We start from the raw sequence: 21,994 nt of genomic DNA, 5'->3' as shown, positions 1-21,994 counted from the left end.
CTCTCTACCAACTGCACATCCTTGACTTCCAGTACAATCTATAACTCTCCCAACTGTCAACAGGCTGCATGAACTCACTCTCGGTACCGCCATACCGCATCCTGTACCCCACCTACCGACTGATCTGGCATATCCTTGTCGACCATCTCTGGTGCATGTTGCTGTGGAGGTTCCTGCTATGGTGGAGGTATCTATAACTATGGAGGCACCTGCTGCTATGGGACCTCCTACTGAGGGCCCTACTCCTTTATCCTCTGCCTCCTCTGCCGACTGTGTCCTGCTCCACTGCCCCCAGCACCTGGGTCTGATCCCACCTGACGTGGGGGAATAAGTATCTGCTGTACCCGGTGCTAGACCTGTGGTGGCACCTGTGGCTGTGCCTGCTGTTGCTAAGGTACTTGTCCCTACCCCTGTACCTACCCTGCCATCCCTAGTGGATCTGTGAAGCATGGGAATGGATGGCTCATCAAGAATGCCTGATATGCAGGCGTCATCTCGACATCTACAACCTCTGACAGGTAGTCCCACTGAACTGCAACTACACTGCAAATATCTATCATGGATCGTTCTAGATCCATTTGTGGAGGCCATCCCTGCTCTATATCCTTCTGCACCCTGGCATAGGCACAGTACTCAACTGAAATGTCCTGTGGTCAGCCATATTGCCGCCACACTCATGAGATGACAAATCTCTTTATGATTGATGTTGTCCTGCCTACCAGTGATCGAGAACTAAACATCCAGGGAAGCTCTCTCAAGGCATCATCTCAATCCTCTGTCTCTCTCCAGGGTCACCATATAATAGACACCAGGTCATCGAGATGTGTCCGCCAATGCTCAGTCTTACCCAGGTGGGCCTGGGTAATATGCCCTCGATATCTGCAGATGTAAGGCTCCATGGGCTTTCGAGAATCCTCAAAAATTGGCCTACATACCGGGAGATGCAACTAGGCCCAAATCTGTAGCACATAAACACCTGCTACCATGGTCTTCTTCTCATGGAAGATGACCTCATGCATCTCATGAAAAAGATGGGCCAACATGCACTGACCCCACCCAAAGATCTCAGGTGCCTCAACCATCCTACGGAGCATGACACCCCATCCACACTCCAACCCATGCTATCCCCTATTAGGACATAGGAAGTAGCTCAAAAAAATACCCAACATGGATGCTAACCTGTGTGTAGGTCCATAAGTATGCATCAACTCATCCCAGCTGATGGCCCTGCCTCTCGGTAGCTCTCTCTCAAAAATAATGGATAGTGCCTCTATCCCTAATCGAGGCACTGTATCATACATGACCCAGGCACCGTGAAAGGGGATCCTCAAGATCCTCCATATGTCCTCTGGTGTGATTGTCATCTCACCCATTGGCAAATGAAATGTGTTCATCTCTGAATAGAAACGCTCTACCAATGCAGTCAGTAAACCATGATTCACCATCACGACTAGAATCGGGCAATGTGTGCCCGATCTACATCATCCAAACTCCGCAATAACTCTCCATAAGGTGGATAATGAGATCTAAATGATATGTCTCCGAATACCTCCTACACGCACAAAAAAAAAAAAAAAAATGACGAACAAACGATCAGTATCAAGTCGAATCGAAGCATCAAAACGAAATAAAATGCAATTTCTAAATGCAAAAATCACAAAATTGGCACAGAATTTTGTAGGAGATTGGTGGAATCTCGTGCAAAGACATACAGGTGCACGTGAAATAGTTCTCTCTTCGCACGAAGAATCTCACCTTTGTGCAAAAAAAGATCTCCTCGCGCAAAGATAGATCATCTCGTGCGAGAAAAGAGGTTCTCACGTGAAACACGAATTGCCTCGCGCAAAGAATCTCCATCTTCACGCGAAGCCAAAATCGCCCCGTGCGAAGATATTTCGGCCGTGCGCGAAGAAACAACACATCTTGTTTCTTCGTGTGAAGAAGGAAGACCTTCACACGAGAAGAGATCAGTCTCGTGCAAAGAAAGAATTGAACATCCTAAAACATGCTAAAAATGTGCATAAATGAACTCGAAATGCATGAAAATAAAAGTACAAAGATGGAAGATTGATGACTCACTAGTGGTCTGTAGTCTACTGGCTGGTTGTGTCATCTAGAGCGCTCAAAAAAATGATATCTCAAGTTCACTGCGATGTCTATATCAAAGCTCAAAATCACTACAAGATGAAAGTACAAATGAATTGAAAATGACCCTTCAAGCATTATATAGGTGTTGACCAAATTTTTCAAAGTGCTCAGATTTGCGCAAAAATCACACCCCTGGCTAATTGGACCATTTTGGATCCATTTTCGGGATCAAATTCAAAATCTGACACACCTAAGAGCCTTAAAATGTATTTTAAAATTTTGGGGACCGACGTGATCGAATGCTTGTGCAGCCCAAATCTTTCTGATCCTTTATGATTCTTGGAATCCTTTCAACTTTACATTCTCCATATTTTCAAAATTCATTTTAAAAATAGTCAACTTAAGTCAATTATTTCTGACTCTGGTCAACTTTTGGTCAAACTTGGTTTTTTTGTGACTTTGCAATCATTTCAAATCAACCCAATCTTTAGATTGTTCTGATCCCTTCTAGATTCTGTTGACATGATATACTGCTTCAAATCATATTTCTGGTGTCTCATCTTTCGATTTTGCTCCCGAGGGGGTAGGATGATTACATCATTAAATACTTATTGCTCAGGGCATCTAGTTCCCATCTTATGTCCTAGTCACTTGGGGCATCTCATCACTTGGGGCTTTTTGTTCCCTTCTATCTGACATCTCTGCCATCTATCTTATCTTTTCATCAATTGATCAACCTTATAACAACTCTTCTCAGAGTTCGATGGACAGATATTGGGACAGTCTAAACCTCGACTCCTGAGGATCAAGCCTCATTCTAGGGATGATTCTATGACTCATGATGGGACCTTGTTATCTTTTATCAATTTCAGGTATCTAGGTGTTCTATCTAGATCCTTGAAGCTTAAGCTCCATTCTGGAGATAATCTTCTAAATGCTATCAATTTTAGGTATCTAGGTGTTTTATCTAGATCCTAATCTTCTAAATGCTATTACTCTCAAGTATCTAGGTGTTCTATCTAGATCCTTGAAGGTTAAGCTTTGTTCTAGAGATAATCTTCTAAATGCTTATCAATCTTAGGTATCTAGGTGTTCTATCTGGATCCTTGAAGATTAAACTCTGTTTTGGAGATAATCTTCTAAATGCTATCAATTTCAGTTATCTAGACGTTCTATTTGGATCCTCAAAAATTACGCTTTGTTCTGGAGGTAGTCTTTTAAATGCTATTAGGTATCTAAGTGTTCTACTTGGATCCCTTAGGATTAAGCTCTGTTCTAGAGATGGTCCTTAAAAACTTATCAATTGGTCTCCATGTCATCAACTTCGGAACCAATCTCATCTTTGCATCATGCTTTCTGATTTTTTTTGAATTAAATGTGCTGCTCACACATTCATTCAAAGAGGGGCAAAATGTAATACCCCAAAATTGGCTCATTGGCATTATACCAATTCTGGTCTATTCCTGATAATTTCAAAGTCCTATTCTAATAGGCAATTCTCATTCTGCTATTCACTACTTGACTTAATGGTCAGATGCAGAAAACCTAAATCTGCATTCATCATGCTTATTATTTAATTCCTATAGTATTTACTCGTATTAGTCACATTAAACCTATTGATTAATATTTAATTTAATTATTAAGTATTTATACTTTAATTAAATTATAATTATATCCTAAGGCTAATGTACTATGGAATTAAATTTATTTAATTTAATAAATACGCCTATCTTAATTAATTAAATGTAATTATCTAATTAAATGAGAAAGGTATTTCTAATTAATTAAAATAAATTATTTAATTAAATGGAGTACTTACTTCTAAATAATTAAACAAAATTATTTAATTGAATGGGAAGACATTCCTAATTAATTAAATGAAGTTATTTAATTAAACAAAAGTGTCTCTAATTAATTAAAGATTATTTAATTAAATAGAAAAAGTAATTATGAGAGCATATTTCATTTTATTAAATTAAATATCTCAACAAAATCTCTCTTCAGTTCAAAAAGGGGAATTTCCAGTTCACTATTGATCAAAAATGAGTTAACTCAATTAACTCCTTTTTCTACTCAAATTAAAACAGTTAACTCCTTATTTTACTCAAATTAAGTCTGTTAACTCCCTTTAATTTGGGAATCTCCCTTTATGACTAAAACTCATCTTCAATCCTGACCGTTGATCTGAATCGATCTCAACCATTGATGGATTCCAGGAGGCTCTATTTAAGAGACCCTCATCTCTTCATTTTAGGAGGATGAATTGATTTGCTATCGAATTGCTGTTGACATTCATGCTCATATTTACTTACATTTCTTGCATACATTCTCATTCTTAGTTTAATCATGCATGTGCTTAATCTAGTTTGCTTCATTTGTTCTTAGATTACATTGCATCTTTCATTTTTTAGATTACTCTTTATACTCATTCTTAGCTTAATTCTATTATCAAATCCTTCATTCTTAGAGGGTTTGGTTGCCTGCACCTCAATTCTGAGGATATTAACAGGAAAAATCCCTTTAGATAGAAGGCAACAGGTCACTTTGTAGGGCAAATTTCGGATGAACAATTCAATGTTCATTCCGCGATGAATCCGCAAATAAGGACCATGCTGAAGTGTGTGTGTTAGCATAGGCTACATTTTCACATACCTAGTGTCCATACCCAAGAACCTATGTTTAACATTATGACTCGTTTTGAGTCTGTTTGACTAGGTTTTGAATCCCTCAAAGTTGGTCATTTAGTATTGTCATGTTGACGCAATTAGTTCAGAATTCTGGGAAGCCCTGTTTGACGTGCTACAACTTTTGACCAGTTGAACAAAATACTAAATTTATTTTTGTGTTGTATTGAAAATGTCAGAGAATTTTTATGTTTCAAGTTTCAACTTATGAAGAATCTATTTGAGCAGTTTTCAAATGTGATTCCAAACGTAATTTCTAACTTTTTACTGGTGTCAGCATTTGTAGATTTGTTAGAACCCCTGTTCGAGACATTATAACTTGAGATCTATGATTGGTAAGATCAAATGGAGTGTACCCTATGTTGTTCTCTAAAAATACTCTAAGTGTGTCAGTTTGCAAGTCATGATGAATCCATTTACACACTTTTCTAGGTCAATTCCATTTGCAAAAAATGTTTTGTCATTGTTTCCAGTTGTCAAATTTTGAGTAGCCTACTTTGACTACTCACCATTTGCACCCTATTATTTTTCATGAGTCCAAATTGTAGATCCATATTCTCCTCATGATAGTGAACCAATGCCCCTGATTTCATTCTCCCAAGTGACCATTTGCCCTGTTGTCGAAGCCAAATTTGAACCCAGTTTAGTGTTTACTTGCAGGTAGTTCTGAGAGGGCAAATTTAAGAGCGAAGATCTTTTGACCTCAAATTCTTCATGAGATGATATTAAAAAGTGTGAAAGTGTGTGGTATAGAGAATTAGTGGGTCAGATTCCAAAGCTTAGTTAGAGGTTTGGGTCAATTTTTAAGGCTAGTCAATGGACCTCCTAGCGCAAGTTTGATAGTGGGCAGAAAATGATAAAATGAGATTTTAATGAACAATTAATGGTTGAGTTTGATTTCAATCAGTATTAGAAGGTTAATGGGCTAGTTATAAGATTCGGATGTTTAGAAACAATTTTTTTTTTTAGCCGGACCCACTTTAGGGCTTGACTACTTCTAACAGATTAATAAGGCAATTGGAAAATATATGGAATGAATGATCAGAATTGTTTGCAAAAAGAAAAAATATCTCTTTTTGTGTCCCATCTCTCATGCTAGTAAAACAATTTCCTAAATCTATCATCTTATTAAAAGCTATGTTGATGAAAAGTATCCAAAAAACTTGAAAATTGATGCAATTTATAAAGAAAAGTTGTAGACTTGAGTCTTCATTCTAATATCTTAATAGCTATGGATATTGAAAATTGCAATCAACGCAAAAGGAATAGCTATGTTGTTCGTTCACTCATATTCCAATAAAAAACTACTAAGAGTACGGGCATCTTGAATCACATGGGGCTCAGACGACAAATTGCATATGAAGGATGGTTTTAAAAATTGCTGGAAAAGTGGGGTGTGGATGCTTATCCCTTCATGGAAGAAATGATTCAACAACTGCAACATGAAGCTCTGGATTTGGTTTCCAATCAGAGCATCAAATCTCTCTTGATAACTGATTCTAGAGATTTCCTCATAACACCAGATGGAATAGAGGTCAAAGTGGCAGAGCTAAAAGGAAAGATAGTTAGTTTATACTTTGCAGCCCACTAGTATCATCAATGCGTGACTTTCACCCTTGTTCTGGCTGACATTTGCAAGGAATTGAAGGAGTCACCTTGGAGAAATTTTCTCACACCAAAAGAGGTGATAAACAAAAACATTCAAATTTATGAAACGAAAAAGATGCCACCTAGAAGCCGATTGGAAGATACAGGGCAGTACAAGGTGAAATCTGTAGGGAGCCCATGCAAATGAAGCAAAACAACTTCCCATTTGGTGTGAGGAATCTGTAGTGGTGGAAGAGGTAGAGGGAGCATGTAAGCAACACGAGTCTAGAAGAGAAAGCCATCCATGTAGGTGTTTAAGCAGGAACCACACATTAGAAGACAACCCATACATGTCAAGGATGGATTAGGAAGAAACACATGAGAATAGAGAAGGCACAGCAAGAAACAAGGAACAACTAGCAAGTCACTTAAAGGAAAAAGCCACAGAGATTCCCACACATCATCATGAGAAAGAACAACGCAGTCAAAGTAGAAAGGTAGATCAAATTTGTAGGGAAATGAGGACTACATGGAAGGATAAAGGAAGACAGAGCATCTTATAAAAAGCTCCAGCCATCCACATGTATAAATAGTAGAAAGAAGATGGCATGTGTGGAAGAAGACCATGCCTAATTGAGGGAGAAACCACTGATTGTTAAGAGAAAGAGGCATCATCGAGCAAGGAAGTTGCTAATGTTAAAAGAGCCCCACACTAAGTCCAAAGAAAATAACCCTATGTTAAAGAAAGAAGCATAAGGCACAAGCCGTAGACAGGGTGTAGCCACGAGTTCAATATATTTTTTGAATTCGCCCATACAAAATCAACACATGGTAGGAAAAAAGTATCCACATTTGGAAGAGCCAGTGCAGAGAAAAGACAATAGCAAATCACACCATAAAAAAATTCAAAGAAACAAAGCCATCCCATGCAAGTAGAAAGAGCTAATACAGCAAGAAGTTGCGGTTAGGAGGAGGAATTTGCAGCAAAGAGGGGAACATAGCATCATGATGACAAAGCATAACCTTTTCCTTAGTCTTCTCAGTAGTGTGTGATAAATGGAAAAGCACAAGCGTGTTTGTCCCACATTGATCATGATTGAGGATATTACATGGTTTAAATATTGCAATGCTCAGTAGAAGAGTTGTCTCAAAGAAATGGGCTTTTCAAAAGCCATGGCTATGTGGAGGGGCTCGTGGGTCAAAGTCCATACATTTTGACTGGCCATGCATAAGAGCTTGAGCCCAAGCTTGCCTGCAAGCATAAGATGATTTCAAAACCTCTATAGGGCTACACTCACGCGTATGAGAAAAAGTTGAAAATTGAAGGCTTCCAATGATACACTCATAAAGGTGTACACGTAAGAGTGTAAAACAATTTTCCAAGCTCTCTAGTAATATGCAAATTGAAGACCCTGTAGGCCCGGGAAGCAAGTTTTGAACATCTCCAATGATACACATGAGCGTAAGGATGTAAAGTAAGAGGCTGAGCATGAGAATGTAAGGCAAATTTTAAAAGCCTTCGTTCTTATGAAAATGCATGAATGTAAAAGTGTAGAGGCAAAAATGGAGGAGTGAAGGGTTCTTAGGGCTACATGATATAATATTAAAATATCATTCACATATGAACGTAAAGGGAGAAATGAATGCCTTCAGATGCTACGAGAAATGATGAAAGCATAGGAACGTGAAGCCAAATGAATGGAACCTTTGGTTCTACAAGCAGGAATTAATTAATTAATAGTAATTAATTAATTAAAAATATTTCAAGAAGGGTCACAGTCAAATAGGAACTTGCCACATGGTGATAGCAGATTGAGGGAGAAAGTAAAGATTTGAATTTCAGGTGGAAATTGAGATGCTTCAAATGCATGATGAAAGATTTGAAATATTTTGAATTTTTATATAGTTCAGACTATATAATTTTTTTTAATTTTTCATTTTTTAAAGCTCTAGTTCAGTCCAGGTTTGAATTTTTCAAACTCCTACTAGGGGGGCATTTTTTGTCCAAAATATGCACTATAATATATCGTCGAAACTGAGAGAAGCTAAATTTTCCATATTTGGGATCAGATTTTGCACAACAATTAACTGGTTTAGTCTATAAGCAGTTTTACAATTTTAGGGGCATTCTCAGTGGAATGAGTAGAATTTAGCATGAAGCATCAAGATCAGATAAAAGGTAGAAATTAAGTCTTGGTGAAGTCTAGATGTGAAGAAAATTGATTCTAGAGGGCTTTCTTGGCTTTTAGAAGTCATTTTTAAATTGATTTTCATTTTTACCATGAGTAAAGACTAGGCATAAAATTAATTATTCTTTTCATCAAATATCTGAGATATTTTGTGTTGTTGAGAGTCAAATGATGAAGATTTGATATGTAGTTATAGAAAGAAGGTAGAGAGAAGCTTTTTCATCTTCTTGGGAAGGAATTTTGAGGGTACACATGTCAGTTGCAGATTCAATCCAAGAATTTCTTCCTTCCTATATCTTTCTTCCTTATTCTCTTTTGTAAGGTTGTTGGCAATTTTCACTAGTTAATACTAGTAGGGTTCCAGTGTTTCACTATGAAACCATTTTCTTCAACATATTGTCTCTTGTATGAATAGTAGTAGGAAGATAAATATAGATAGTTTAGATCCATTAGGTTTTTTTTCTGTTTTAATTTCATGCATTTGGTTGTATTATTTCAAGGAAATGAATACAAATGAACAAGAATTTCATTAGTTTCATTATGATTCTTGTCTCCTAACTCAGTGAATTTTCAATGTTTTATGGTCTTTGAACAAAGACCCTAGGTCATAATTTTAGTCCCTTAAGGCTGTATGATGTTTCATTGTTGCTTATAACCCAAGGGGTTATGTAAATGCTTCAGAGAATTCAACAGGGTTGCAAGTTTTTTTTTTTGGGGAGGGAGGGGGGGGGGGGGGATATCATGTAAGAATGAGGTTCAAATTGAGCACTAATGTTTATTTACAAGGTAAATAGATAGATCATATATCTGAATATATAAATAAGTATCAGATATCCATATGCATGCATTTGAGTCATGGATTTGCCCAATGGTTAAGGCAACGATCAGCTACAGGGTCAGTTAGTTCTTGCTGCTGTATATTTGAGGTTATGCTGAATTCAACATCATTAATCAAATGTTCTTTCCATTTTATGATGAAGAGCTATAACTTTTTAACCCTCACTCATCTTATGCATTACATAGATTTGCATTTTGCTACAGTAGATCTGTGTTATTACATGAGCTACTAGGAGATACAAGGGTTGTAATCTACTTTGTTAGATCTAGGGATATGTTCTGCACTGGTAACATATTAATTGGATCTAAGGTTCACCCACCTAGGTCTTGTAAAGCCTGAAGTGAAGAAGGGTCAAAGCCTTATAGTTGGCCCAATGTCTAAAATGGCAGGTTGAAAATGGGACTTAGCTGCCCCTAGATATGTCATATTCTCATTGGGATAATTGAAAACCCTTTAGGGTTTTCAAACACCAACACTCTAAAAACTATAGATACTTTAGGATGATAGATATAGTTTGCATAGTCATGATGGAACAAATGACATATATGCATTGGAGAGGTCTAGGCACACCCAAGGTCTTTTTAGAGATCTTTGGTGGAAAGTGTGCTAACTCGCTTCCCCCAGGGATCAATGCATAACCATAACTTGAAACTATCATATATGTACGAAAGCATGAAAAAAAAATCATACCACAAATGACACTTGTAGTCAGTGGGAGCCATTCAGGTGATACCAAAATATGGAAGATCAACGCACACCATAAAAGGCTACTACTAACACACAAAATGAAATCAACCAAAAGAGACCACATGACCAAGTAGTCTTTTAGTCCATAGTTCCTACCAAGAATGTTATGTCCCAAAGATGAAGGTTGTAGTGCCATTTATAGGAAGGATTCATCATATGAAAGTTTGTTTGTCTAATGTTGTTGTCACAAATGTTTGTTGGCAAGGGCTGTGAAAAGAAAAATTTCTCAAATTGTTAAGTCTCAAATGGTGATTTTTTTTAGGTTCTATTGCAATTGTTGGAAAAAGCTCAATGTAATGGGATTAGGAAAAACACTCGATAGAAAATTCCTCACTTACTAGATGTCTTTTGAAAGATGGAAGTGAATGGATGCCTTGCTTACTTCTATACCAAAAATGGGATGAAATGGGGGTAAATGTGGTGAGGTGAGATGAGCCTTATAGATAATGAACTTTACAAACTTTTTTCAGGAACTTTTTTCTCTTTTTAGTAATTTCTTTAGGAACATTTTACAAATTTTTTTGGAGTTTTGTGGAACTATAACAATACTGTATAGGAACTATAGGACTCAAGCATAGAACTGCTTGAGATGTTGGATATTTATAGGCTCAAGGAGTGGATCTCCCTTTGAAGTGGAAATCTGATATGCCCTAAAACCATATTTGGTTGTAATGATAAATTGGCCAAGCTAGTTAGCTTCAAATTTTCCTTTCTTTTCATAGTTCTAGAGGTTCCTCATGTTATGCTATGAAACTAAGTCACCCACCTCAAATTCTTGAGGTCTGACTTTTTCATGAAATTGGAGTTGCAGGTATTTTGATACACATGGAGGTGGTTTAGGGCATTGAGGCATCTTTCATTGAGGAGTTTTAGCTCTTTCAAGTGAGAAACTCAGTATTCTTCTTTGGACATTAGATTCTTAAGAGAGATTCTGAGGGAAGGGAGCTTAATTCTGATAGGTAAAATAGCTTCAAAATCATAAAAAAGGGAAAATGGAGTGGCTCCTATGGGGTATGGATGGAGGTGCGATAGGCCCAAAGAGTGGAAGCAATTTGGAGGTGCCAATCATGGCTAGCTACATCAATGCTTTTCTTTAGGATTTTCAAAATGGTCTTATTGGTAGCTTCAGCTTGGCCATTGCCCTAGGGAAAGTATTTGGTAGAAAAATGCTACGTGATTTTGAATTTCATGCACAATGTGGCAACTTCCTAATTTTTGAAAGGAGTTCCATTATCATTCATGATGTCCTAAGGGATACTAAAATGATAGATAATGTAATTCAAGATGAACTTGAAAACCTATTTTATGGTGGTGTAAGTTAAAGGAATACCCTTGACCCACTTTGTGAAGTACTCAGTGGTGGCAATAATATACTTGTGGCCATTTGCAAAATTTGGATATATTTGACCAACAAGATTGAATCCCCAATGGAAAAGGGTCATGGTGTGATGGTGGGTTGAAGGTCTTGGGCAGGAGCATGTATCAAATCTCCATGTCACTGATAAGGAACACATTGTTTTGCAAAATGATAGGCATCCACTTCCATAGTAGGCCAATAGTAACCCATTCTAAGGAGATTTTTCACTAATGTAAGGCCACTAGAATAGGCACCAAAAATTCCTTGGTGAACCTCTTCTAATGTCATTATGGCTAAATATGAATTGAGACATCAGAGGAGGGTTCCATCAAAGTGTTTTTGGAAGAGTGTATCACCTAGGATAGTATATCAGGTAGTGCGATGGATGAAGTTTTTGCTTTGGTTCATGGAAAGGGCTATGGAGATTGTTTTGTGATGAAGCTAGGCAAAAATGTTGGAGTACCGTGGAGACTTAGGACCAAAAATATCACATACTAACTCTGATTTAGGTTGGTCATAAGCAACAAGAAAAAGATTCTCAACAAGAAACTCACACTTAGGATTATACTTAGGCATGGTGATTATGAAGGAAATGGTGTCCATGGCATCTATTGCTTTGTTATTAGTCCTTGGTATATACTAAAAGACTATCTCATGAATTGTTGTTTAAGATCTTCAACTATCTAATGATATGGTAACAATTTTTCATCCTTTGTTTGATATTCATTTGTGACTTGCCTAATGACCAATTAAGAGTCTCCAAAGACAAGTAGGCTCTTAATATTCCATCTGATAGCTTGACGAAGCCCTGTTACTAATCCTTCATACTCAATTATGTTGTTTCTGCAAGGGAATAAAATTTTGTAAGACTTAGGAATAAGGTCTCCTTGCGGGGTAACAAACAAAATTCCTACCCCTGATCCATTTTGTGTAAAGGAACCATCAAAATATAGTTTCCATTGTGTACTAGGGTAATAGTCATAATTGTGTCATCTGGAAAATCTTCTATAATAGGATGATCTCCTTAAAGAGGAGCTTCGACAAGCTAGTTTGTAATTACTTGTCCCATAATGGCCTTGCAATCTTTGTAGACAATGTTGAATTCACTTACAATAGAGGCCCATTTTGCAGCTTGACCGGTGAGGGATTCTTTTGATAGAAAATAACTAAGGGAATTTATCTTGGCAATGAGATATGTAGTGTGATTAAGCATATAATGGCATAGTTTTTGCATGCAAAAGACTACTGTCAAACAAGCTTTCTCAATAGTAGTACAATTCAACTCATAGTTAACTAATGTTTGATTGAGATAGTATAAGGTTTTATCATTACCTTTGTCATCTAGTTGTGCCAAAAGAGCACATAAGGCAACTAAAGTGGTAGAAATGTATAGAATCAATGGTTGTCCTATAATTGGAGGGACTAGAACTAGTGGATTAGGCAAGTATACTTTAACTTTCTCAAATGCTTTCTGACATAGGAAATCCCATTGAAACTTAGTGTCTTTTCAAAGAAAATGTTGGATTGGATGAACCTTATCTACTAATTGGGACACATACCGTCTGATGGACTGTGACCTCCCTTGAAAACTATGGAGTTGTTTCAATGTAGTAGGTGGAGGCATTTTTGTGATGGCTTTCACTTTGGTAGGATCTACCTCAATGCCTCTTCTTGACACTATGTAACCTAACAACTTTCCTAATTAGACCCCAAAAACACACTTCTTCATATTAAGGCATAGTTTGTATTTATCCAACCTTTCAAAAATGGTGGTAAGCACAAAAATGTGGGAATCACATATCTTAGATTTTCCTATAATGTCATCAACATAGTCCTTTATTATGACATGTAGAAGATCATGGAAGATTGTAGTAATTGTGCATTGATGGGTAGCACCAACATTTTTCAAGCTAAAAGGCATGAATTGGTAACAAAAGGTTCCCCATGGGGTAGTAAATGTCATTTTATGTATCTTGTAATCAAAGAAACCGTCCATTAAAGACAAAATTTCATGTCCAACAACCAAATCCACTATGATGTCTATGTTAGCAAGTGGAAATCATCCTTAGGACATGCGAGATTCAAATCTCAAAAATCTAAATAGATGTGAATACCCACATATGCTTTTCCTATAGGAACAATGTTGGAAACCCACTTAGGATAATCAATAGGTCAAATGAATTTTGCCTCTAGCATTTTCCATAGTTCTACTTTGACCAAAAGTGCTACCTTAGGATGCATCTTGTACAACTTTTGTTTCACAGGTTTAATCTTTGGATCTACTACAAAGTGATACACAACCAAATCTATTTCTAAACTAGGCATGTCTTTGTATGTCCATGAATAATTGATTTTACCTTTTTGTAGGAACTCTTTGTTATTTGAGACTTAGGGTAGAAGCAATGTAGGTGATTTGTGGATTATCTAACATGCCCAAGTTAATTAGAATTGTATATTCATTCAATATAGATGACTTTTCTAGTGGTAAAGATCTAAATGGAAAGTCAATCTCTCCCTCGTTTGGCACCTGGAGGAGGTTTTCACTAGAAGATGCATCGTTTATTTTGTCTTTTTCTTTAACCAAAAGTGCTCCAAAAGAGTTTTCACTAGAGGATGTTTCTTCTATTTTTTAATTTTGATTTTCCTTTTTAATTTGTGACTAAGAGAGTTTACTTGGCTACCAAAGTAGGCTTCCTCATTGTATTGGATCTCATGTTTGTAATCTTGAATATTCTTAAGGCCAAAGAATGCCATCATTGCTTCATCAAAGTTATAGATATCAAGAGCTGGTGGTTGTCCTAAAGGTACCACTCTATCATGTCAAGGTAGGTGAGGGGAAAGTTGGTTGATGAAAGGTTGGCTATGGTAATGGCATGAAAATAATTATCTAGGTTGAATTTGATATATTGGAAGGGGGTTTCAAAGAATTCCTCCTCCTTAGTCTCAGAATTGGGTTCAGTTGTACAATAGTTGTTGGCAAAGGACACCTTGGGTTTAATGGAGCCCAAATCACATCCTTTAGGATAGGTATTAGCCTAAAGGGGTTGTCTAATTCCATCTTCATTAGGTCCAAGGCCAATGCTATGATATCCCATGTTTTTAATGATGGGAGGAGCCTTAACATACTTAACTTAGGGAATTCCACAGGATCATCTTTTCTATCAAAATATAACCAATCTAAGATATTAGACTCCATGTGTTCATCACTAAGTGAACCCCAATGTTAAAATGTTGTCTTATTAATGTGCATAGTATCCTTACTTCTAGAAGGTGGTATTTGGGAAGTTTTTCCAAAGGATCGGGGGGAGAGTGATAATTTTCCAACACACAAGGCATTTTTAAACTAATACTTTCCCATTGCTTGATCAAAAAAAGTAACATTCTTCACTACAGAATTGACCTTAATATCTTCAACCTTCTCTTTTCCTTGATGGGAACTGGAATCAATATTGGATAACTCTAGTATTGTTGTGTAAGGTGATTCTATTATGGTGAGAGATCTAGGTATAACCTTAGCAAACTCACTAACTGGACAAAAAAAATTTGGGGCACCTTCCAATCTCTTACAAAAAGAAAAAGGTAAAGGATCATGTGGAATGATGACCTCTCTTCCTTGGTGTGGAAATTTCAAGCATTGATGATATGTATATGGTACCACTTTGAGTGTATGTATCTAGGGTCGACCGAGAAAGATTTTATATGGAAAGTCCAATTCTAGGACATGGCATTCAATATTTATTATAGTCGGTCCAACCTTTAGTAGTAGCATGATAACTCCTTTTGATTTTCTTTCTCTTTCATCATATGCTTTAATTGTTATCCTTTTATTGATATCTAGGAAGTCTTTTGGAAGTCCCAAGAAATGGATCATCTTCAATGTAAAAAGGTTCAAACTAGATCCATTATCTATAAGGACTCATTTTATTTTATGTTACTATATAAGGACTTCAATGTGGAGTGACAAATTGGGGTGTTGATCAAGACCTTCGAAATCTTTGTCTGTGAAGACAAGGCGATGTTGTGTGGAAAGATTTTCAATCATGACTATGAATTGGGACACATTAATGTTTTCAGGAACACGAGACTCTAAAAGAGAAGTCTACAAAATTTCCTGTGGATAGGTGAGGTGGTGAGAAGCTCTAGAATGAATATCTATGTAGGATTCTTCCCTAACTAAGATAATACATCATAGCAAGAAGTAGGTCTTTGTGAAGTGTATGGCATAGTAGGTGCATGTGGAATTGATGGATTAGTGGGATTGGGAGTGGCATCTTGCAAAGTAATTCTTCACCTCCAAGTGGTTGCATCACAATCAGCTGCTTGTAGGACAAGGGTATTTACATGAGTGTCCACTTCTTCAATATGGCCACAGATGGAGTCAAAACCAAATATAACATTTGTTTCTATTTTACCATACAAGGAGTCAAATTCTGATGTGTGGTTAGTAGAATAGTCATAGAGTAGCACATTAGACATGGAAGATCTATTGAAATTGTTTGTATTATTATTTCCATTTTTTTTATTTTCATTGTTGTAGTCGAGAAATGGTTTTTTAAATATCTTCAATTTAGTATTTTTAGAGGGTGGTCCTCCTTCTACCTCAATTTCTCCATCATCAAAAAGATTTTGAATCAAGAATTTAAGTTTGATACACTTGTTTGTGTCATGTCCTTTGATGTGGTGGTATTTGCAATATTCATTTTCCCTGTACCATTTTGATTTGGTTGGTTTTCATCAAAGGGTCATGTATTGGGAAAGATCATTAAATGGTGATTCACTAAATTCTAAAATATGGCATCCAAGGGTTCACGAAAGCTAGTAAATTTTATATTTCGATCATAATCATTATTGTAGTTGTTATTGTTGTTATTGTGGGGAAAGAATTGCATTTGATTGTGAGGTTGTTGGTTGTTCTAATTATTGTTTTGATTGTTACAATTTGAATTATTGTTGTTGTGGCTATGGTAGTTGTTTTCATTGTTGTTGTTTGTGTTTCCACCTTGAAGGGTTTGTATACTTTTGACATCAGTGACACCATTGTGGGTAACACCTTTTTTTGGACCAAAATTTGGGTTTGCTATTGTTGTTCTTGTCATTATTTGAGGATGAAGAGCTATAATGTTTAATGAAACCCTTGTCTAAGAGTCCATTTTCAATATTCTTTCCTTTCTTGTCTAATGTGGCAAATTCTTTAGGACTAGCCATCTTTATTTGGAAATACATCTCTAGGATCAAATTCTTGATAAATATGTCTGCTAGGTGGGAATCTTCAATTTTGTATGGCATGCAATTAGCAAGATGCCTCCACCATTGTAGAAAGTTGGCAAATATTTCATCATTTTATTATTTCATGTTGCACAAGTCACTCAATGAGGCATGATGTATGATGTCGTAAGAATATTGTGCTATGAATTTCTCAACAAAATCATTGAAAGATGTGACAGAACCTTTGGGCAAGTTCATTAGCCACTCAAGTGTAGGCCTCCCAAGACTCCATGTGAAGAGCCTCCTAAGATAATCCTCACTATAGGCCACTTCTTGACATAAGATAGAAAAATCCTTGAGATGTGTGATGGTACATATTTTTCTTGTGTATTTGTCAAATGTAGGAATCTCAAAGTTTGGTGGAAATGGTATCATGTTAATGGATATGTCAAATGGAAAGGGACACATTTTCTTAAAAGAGAAATCCTTCACCCCTTTTTTGCTCATGTTATGGACCAAAATTTGAAGTTCATGCAACTGTTGGGTTAGATTTTGGTTTGGTTGCATTTGTGATTTTTGGGAATTGATCAACCCACCTCCAAAATTGTATGGATTCCTAAACATATTATGAGGTGGTCAAGGTGCTAGTACACCACTTTGGCCAATGTATTGATATACAGTTGTTGGAATTGGCACATACATTTTCATCATACTTGTTGGAATTTGTAAATAAGAGGAATATATCATTTGTTTTGGGATTGCCATCTATTTTATAGGTACTTTCCCAATGTTTAAGCATCCTATAGTTGGACCTGTCAAGGTTGACTGCAAAATACTAGCATGTGTAGTAGTGTTAGGCATAGCACTAATGATTTGTTGAATATGTTCTGCACTTGATGTAGCTATGGAACTAGTTCTCACCATAGGTTTTTTTTCCTTGCCAGAAGTTTGGGCAATGTTTGAAGTTGGAAACATAGGAGCACCACCCTTGGTAATTTTTTTAAACAAAGTGCTCTCATCAAAACTCATAGAGACATTAACACCATCTTTAACTAGGTTTAGGAAGATCTTCGTCTTGTTTTCCTAATAGATTTTTTCAACATTTCCAAGTTGTGTGGATCTAAAAGAAATGTTTCTACATCAGTTGTTGGCCTTTTTAATTTATAAGGTTTAGCTACTCTCTCATGTTTTCTCTTTCTTCCACAATCTTCTACCCAATGGTTTGGTCACAATTGTATGGTACAAACATGATCTAGCAGACTCACATTTAACCCTATGTCTCATTTATTAGAATATCTAAGACAACAAGATATGGAGAATCCTTTTCCTCCATGATCAAGCTCATTAGGGAACACATTTCCCCCTAGTACAAATTTTGGTATGCCTAGCTCAAAATCCACACAAAAACTAGAGAACCCTTTTTGAAACATACCACTCTAGGGAGTAACTCACATGATGATGAAGAAGTCAACCAAGATGAAGATCCCATTGACAATAATAATATCCCTAGTTTAGTAGAGATTACTTTAGTGGAAAATATTCACCTTTTGGAAATCTTGTCTAATCGGTCAATCATCATTTGGTGAATAGTGCATGCAACTTAGGTCAACCACATTGCTAGATATTTATTAGATTTGGGTCCAATGCCCAAGGTAGTTTTCCATTAGTTATCACATGATTGGTTAAAAATATTGGTCCAATCGCCAATGTAATATACATTTTGGATACATTTATTTTAAACATATTGCCAACCTTTGCATGTTGTTTCTTATTGGCCCACATTCTTTTGCCATTACTACAACTAAATAATTTTTGCTTGGGTTGGGTGTCGCCAACCATTTTCTTGACATGTGTTGACCATTAGCCCCATTTAGCCAATTGTTTCCTACCATGGGCTTTCATAGAAGGTGCATTTCACCTACATTTGCATTCCCACTTGTTAATCCCTCCTAATTCACCAACCTAGATTGGACTATAAGATATTATTATTCTACACAATTCACTATTTTCTAGTCTAAAGACTGGCATTTCTTATGGCTACCAAACTTTTAGAGTGCTGAGTGCATTGGCCATTGACTTGTGGACCTTGATTTTTGTAAAAGGCAAGTGATTTTTAATTTATTTTTTATGTCAACAGTGGTACTAGTTATTTTTTTAGTTTTACTATCTAGTGTCCATTGGTGACTGGACATCTCACATGCTAAGATAGCCTATAGGTTTGTGAATTATATTGGGTAGTACCGTAGTAGTAGTACCCATTTTTTGAGAATGAATCATATAATTATTATTATATGTAGTCTAAGTAGTTGAGTCTTTTGTTCAATAATTAAGTTGATATATTTTTTGCAGCCTTTATCAGTTTTTCATGTCAAACAAGAGGGGTAATAGGGGTTCCAGTAGGATCCTTGAAAGCCAAGAGAGGCCACCATTACCAAAATGTAGATCCATAGTGACATATTTTGGTGGTGAAAATGTTGGCAACCTACAAGATTCACAAGTTAGATTTCCAATGCTTATTGAAAGGGGAGATTCAACACAAGTTGGACCCTCAGACCATATTGAAGTTCAAGTTGGTGAACCTAATATCTCAGTCAAGGACAAACTTGAACATGATTTGGAGGAACTTCCCTTGAGTAGGGAGTCACAAACTAAGATTATAGAGTTGGAGTTGGTCCTAGACTAGTCAGGTGAGAAAACCAAAACTGATTCCATAAATTGTGTTCATGCACAAAAGGGGAAAAGAAATTGGAATTGACAAAAGATCAATCTTGCTAGGATCTATCCAAAAAGAATTTTCAGTTAGAATGGGTGCAGAAGTACTAGTTCATTGAACTAGTGCCCAATCCAATTGATGGTGAGCCTCTTGTAGAATGTAGATGTAAGATTTGCATAGAGATAACAAAGAAGGAGAGGAGGTTGCAGCTTAAAATTGATACCATAGAAAAGCATGTTGGTAAAGTTTACAAGATCTATGCTAACTCGGAAAACCAAGGACAACTATCTGCATATTAGGAATGCCAAAATATACAAGTTACACTAGCAATTATGGGAGAAGCATTCTACAGTAAAAAGTTCTATTGAAGATTTCATTGGGAAAGCAACAAAAGTGCAAAATATGAGAAAATTAGTTCAATTAAGTGTGGTCTTTTATATATTGAGTATAGGACATCCTATGATGGACTATCCTTCAATTCCTACCTTATTGCACTTTTTGAAAACTCTAAACTATCTAAATAGTCACTGGTCAGTAAATAGTGAGTGGAAATGTGCTAGATGTCTTGCATAGGTTGAAAAAGAAGATATGAAGGAAAAAATGAAAGACTCAAATTTCACTGCATTGTCTCTAGATGAAGTTACAACAATTTATAATACTTACTGGGTGTGCATGCATGTTTATACTATAAACAATCTTTGTCATCAACCATTTCTACTATCTGTTGCTAAATTGAATCGTAGTGTGACAACTAAAAATTTATATGAATTATTAAAGACTACTCTAATTGAATCTGGAGGTTTGGATAGCATGGAGATTGCCAAAAAGTTGGTGTGTGTTGGAGTGGATGGAGCTTTGGTTATGAAAGGTCAAAAAGGCCTTTTTTGCAAAAAGATCAAGAATGATTTGGCACCCTACACTATTCCCATTCATTGCATGGCCTATTGAATGAATCTAGCTTTTGGAATTGTCAGCAATTTTGGTTGTGTAAGTAAAGTGGAATCTCTAATCAAAGAGATTTACCAATACTTCTGTTGAAGTCCAAAATGTGTCCAATAATTTCAACACTTTGCTGAAGGACTTACTGATGGGAGAAAGCTTCTTAAAGATAATGATACCAGATGGATCTCTTTGGATGGACTAGTGCATCGAGCAATGTTTGAATACCCATCATTGCTTGGACTAATCCACTCTATGTGAGATAGATTCCCTCATCTATATTCAAGCCTAACTAATGATAAGGTACTCTTAACTTTAGCAGCTATTCTCCTCATGCTACAAGACATGAGAAATATTATGAAAAAGGTTCAATAAAGAGCTATATACATTGTAAAATATAATAAGCTACATAAAATGACATGTAGTAGCCTAGATACTCTATATCGATTAATACCATTAGATGAAACAAAGTTTGCAAAGTGGTTAGAAATCTCAGATTTGAACAATCTTGGGAACATTTTACATATTGGTGCAAATGATGAGGTATATACCAGGGTACATAGAGTTGACATACCAATGTAGTACTATGCCTACATCAACCCCGACTCCATCCCCAAAAAAGTAGGAAGTGAAGTTGAATCAACACCAGAGAAGGTACTTTCACGTGTTACAAGTGAAGACTTCAAGATGATTGAAGACTCTGTGCTTGACTTTGTCAAGCAAGTTTGCTACAATCTTTCATCAGAAATTAGGTTCAGATTACCTCCAAAGGAACTGCTCAAAGCAATGTCAATTTTTTTTCCACAATATTGGTATCTAAACTGTCTGAATAAGTTTTGAAGAAGGATGACGGCTTTGATTCAACATTTTTGTAAACCTAAAGTAATCAATGGAGTCACTATAAATAGAATTTTAGATGAATCTCGACTAAGAGATCAATCATATTCTTTTGCAAACATAATGAGGGAACAATATGCTCTTATGGAGAACCCGAATTAAGAGGGAGTAATAAAAAATCTTTGAAAAAACCTTGGTGAGAGAAATCAGTTGAGAGAGGCAATACCAAAATATTTCAAGCTTACTGATTTATGTTTGACAATGATATTAGGTTTAGTGGAGGATGAGAGAGTTTTCAGTAATTTGGGCTTCTTGAAGTCAAAGGTTAGAAACAAATTAAACAAAAATTTGGATAATTTTCTAAGGCTCTATAATTCTTAGTATGAGGTAGAAAATTTTCCTTATGATAGGGTTGTCAACATTTGGAGAAACCAATGTCAAAGAAGAGGGATTGCCAACATTTCAAACCCAAGTGCTAGTGGCAGTTGTTCATATCCTTATATTGGAAGCAATGAAGATGATGTTGACTTTGGCATGCATAGTGAGTCTAACACTAATAGTGAATATGAAGAAAACACAATGAACAATGCAATGTTGTATACAATAAATAAGGAGGATTCTGGTGATAGTGATGCTAAGCTGGTCTACGTGGAATGACAACTATAGCAGCTTCTCAACTTCAAGTTCTAACTTCTACATAAGTCAAGTAGTAGGATAGTTCTACCTACTGATTAATTATGTAATCTTCATTCACTGTCCCTTTATAGATGCTTAATTTTATTTTTTTTGAACATGTTGATATTACAAACT

The sequence above is a fragment of the Cupressus sempervirens genome, chromosome 8, assembly GCF_028749045.1.
Source record: "Cupressus sempervirens isolate cs-2001-9-10 chromosome 8, ASM2874904v1, whole genome shotgun sequence".
Taxonomy (NCBI): Eukaryota; Viridiplantae; Streptophyta; class Pinopsida; order Cupressales; family Cupressaceae; genus Cupressus; species Cupressus sempervirens.
Note: the sequence above shows the minus strand (reverse complement) of the source record.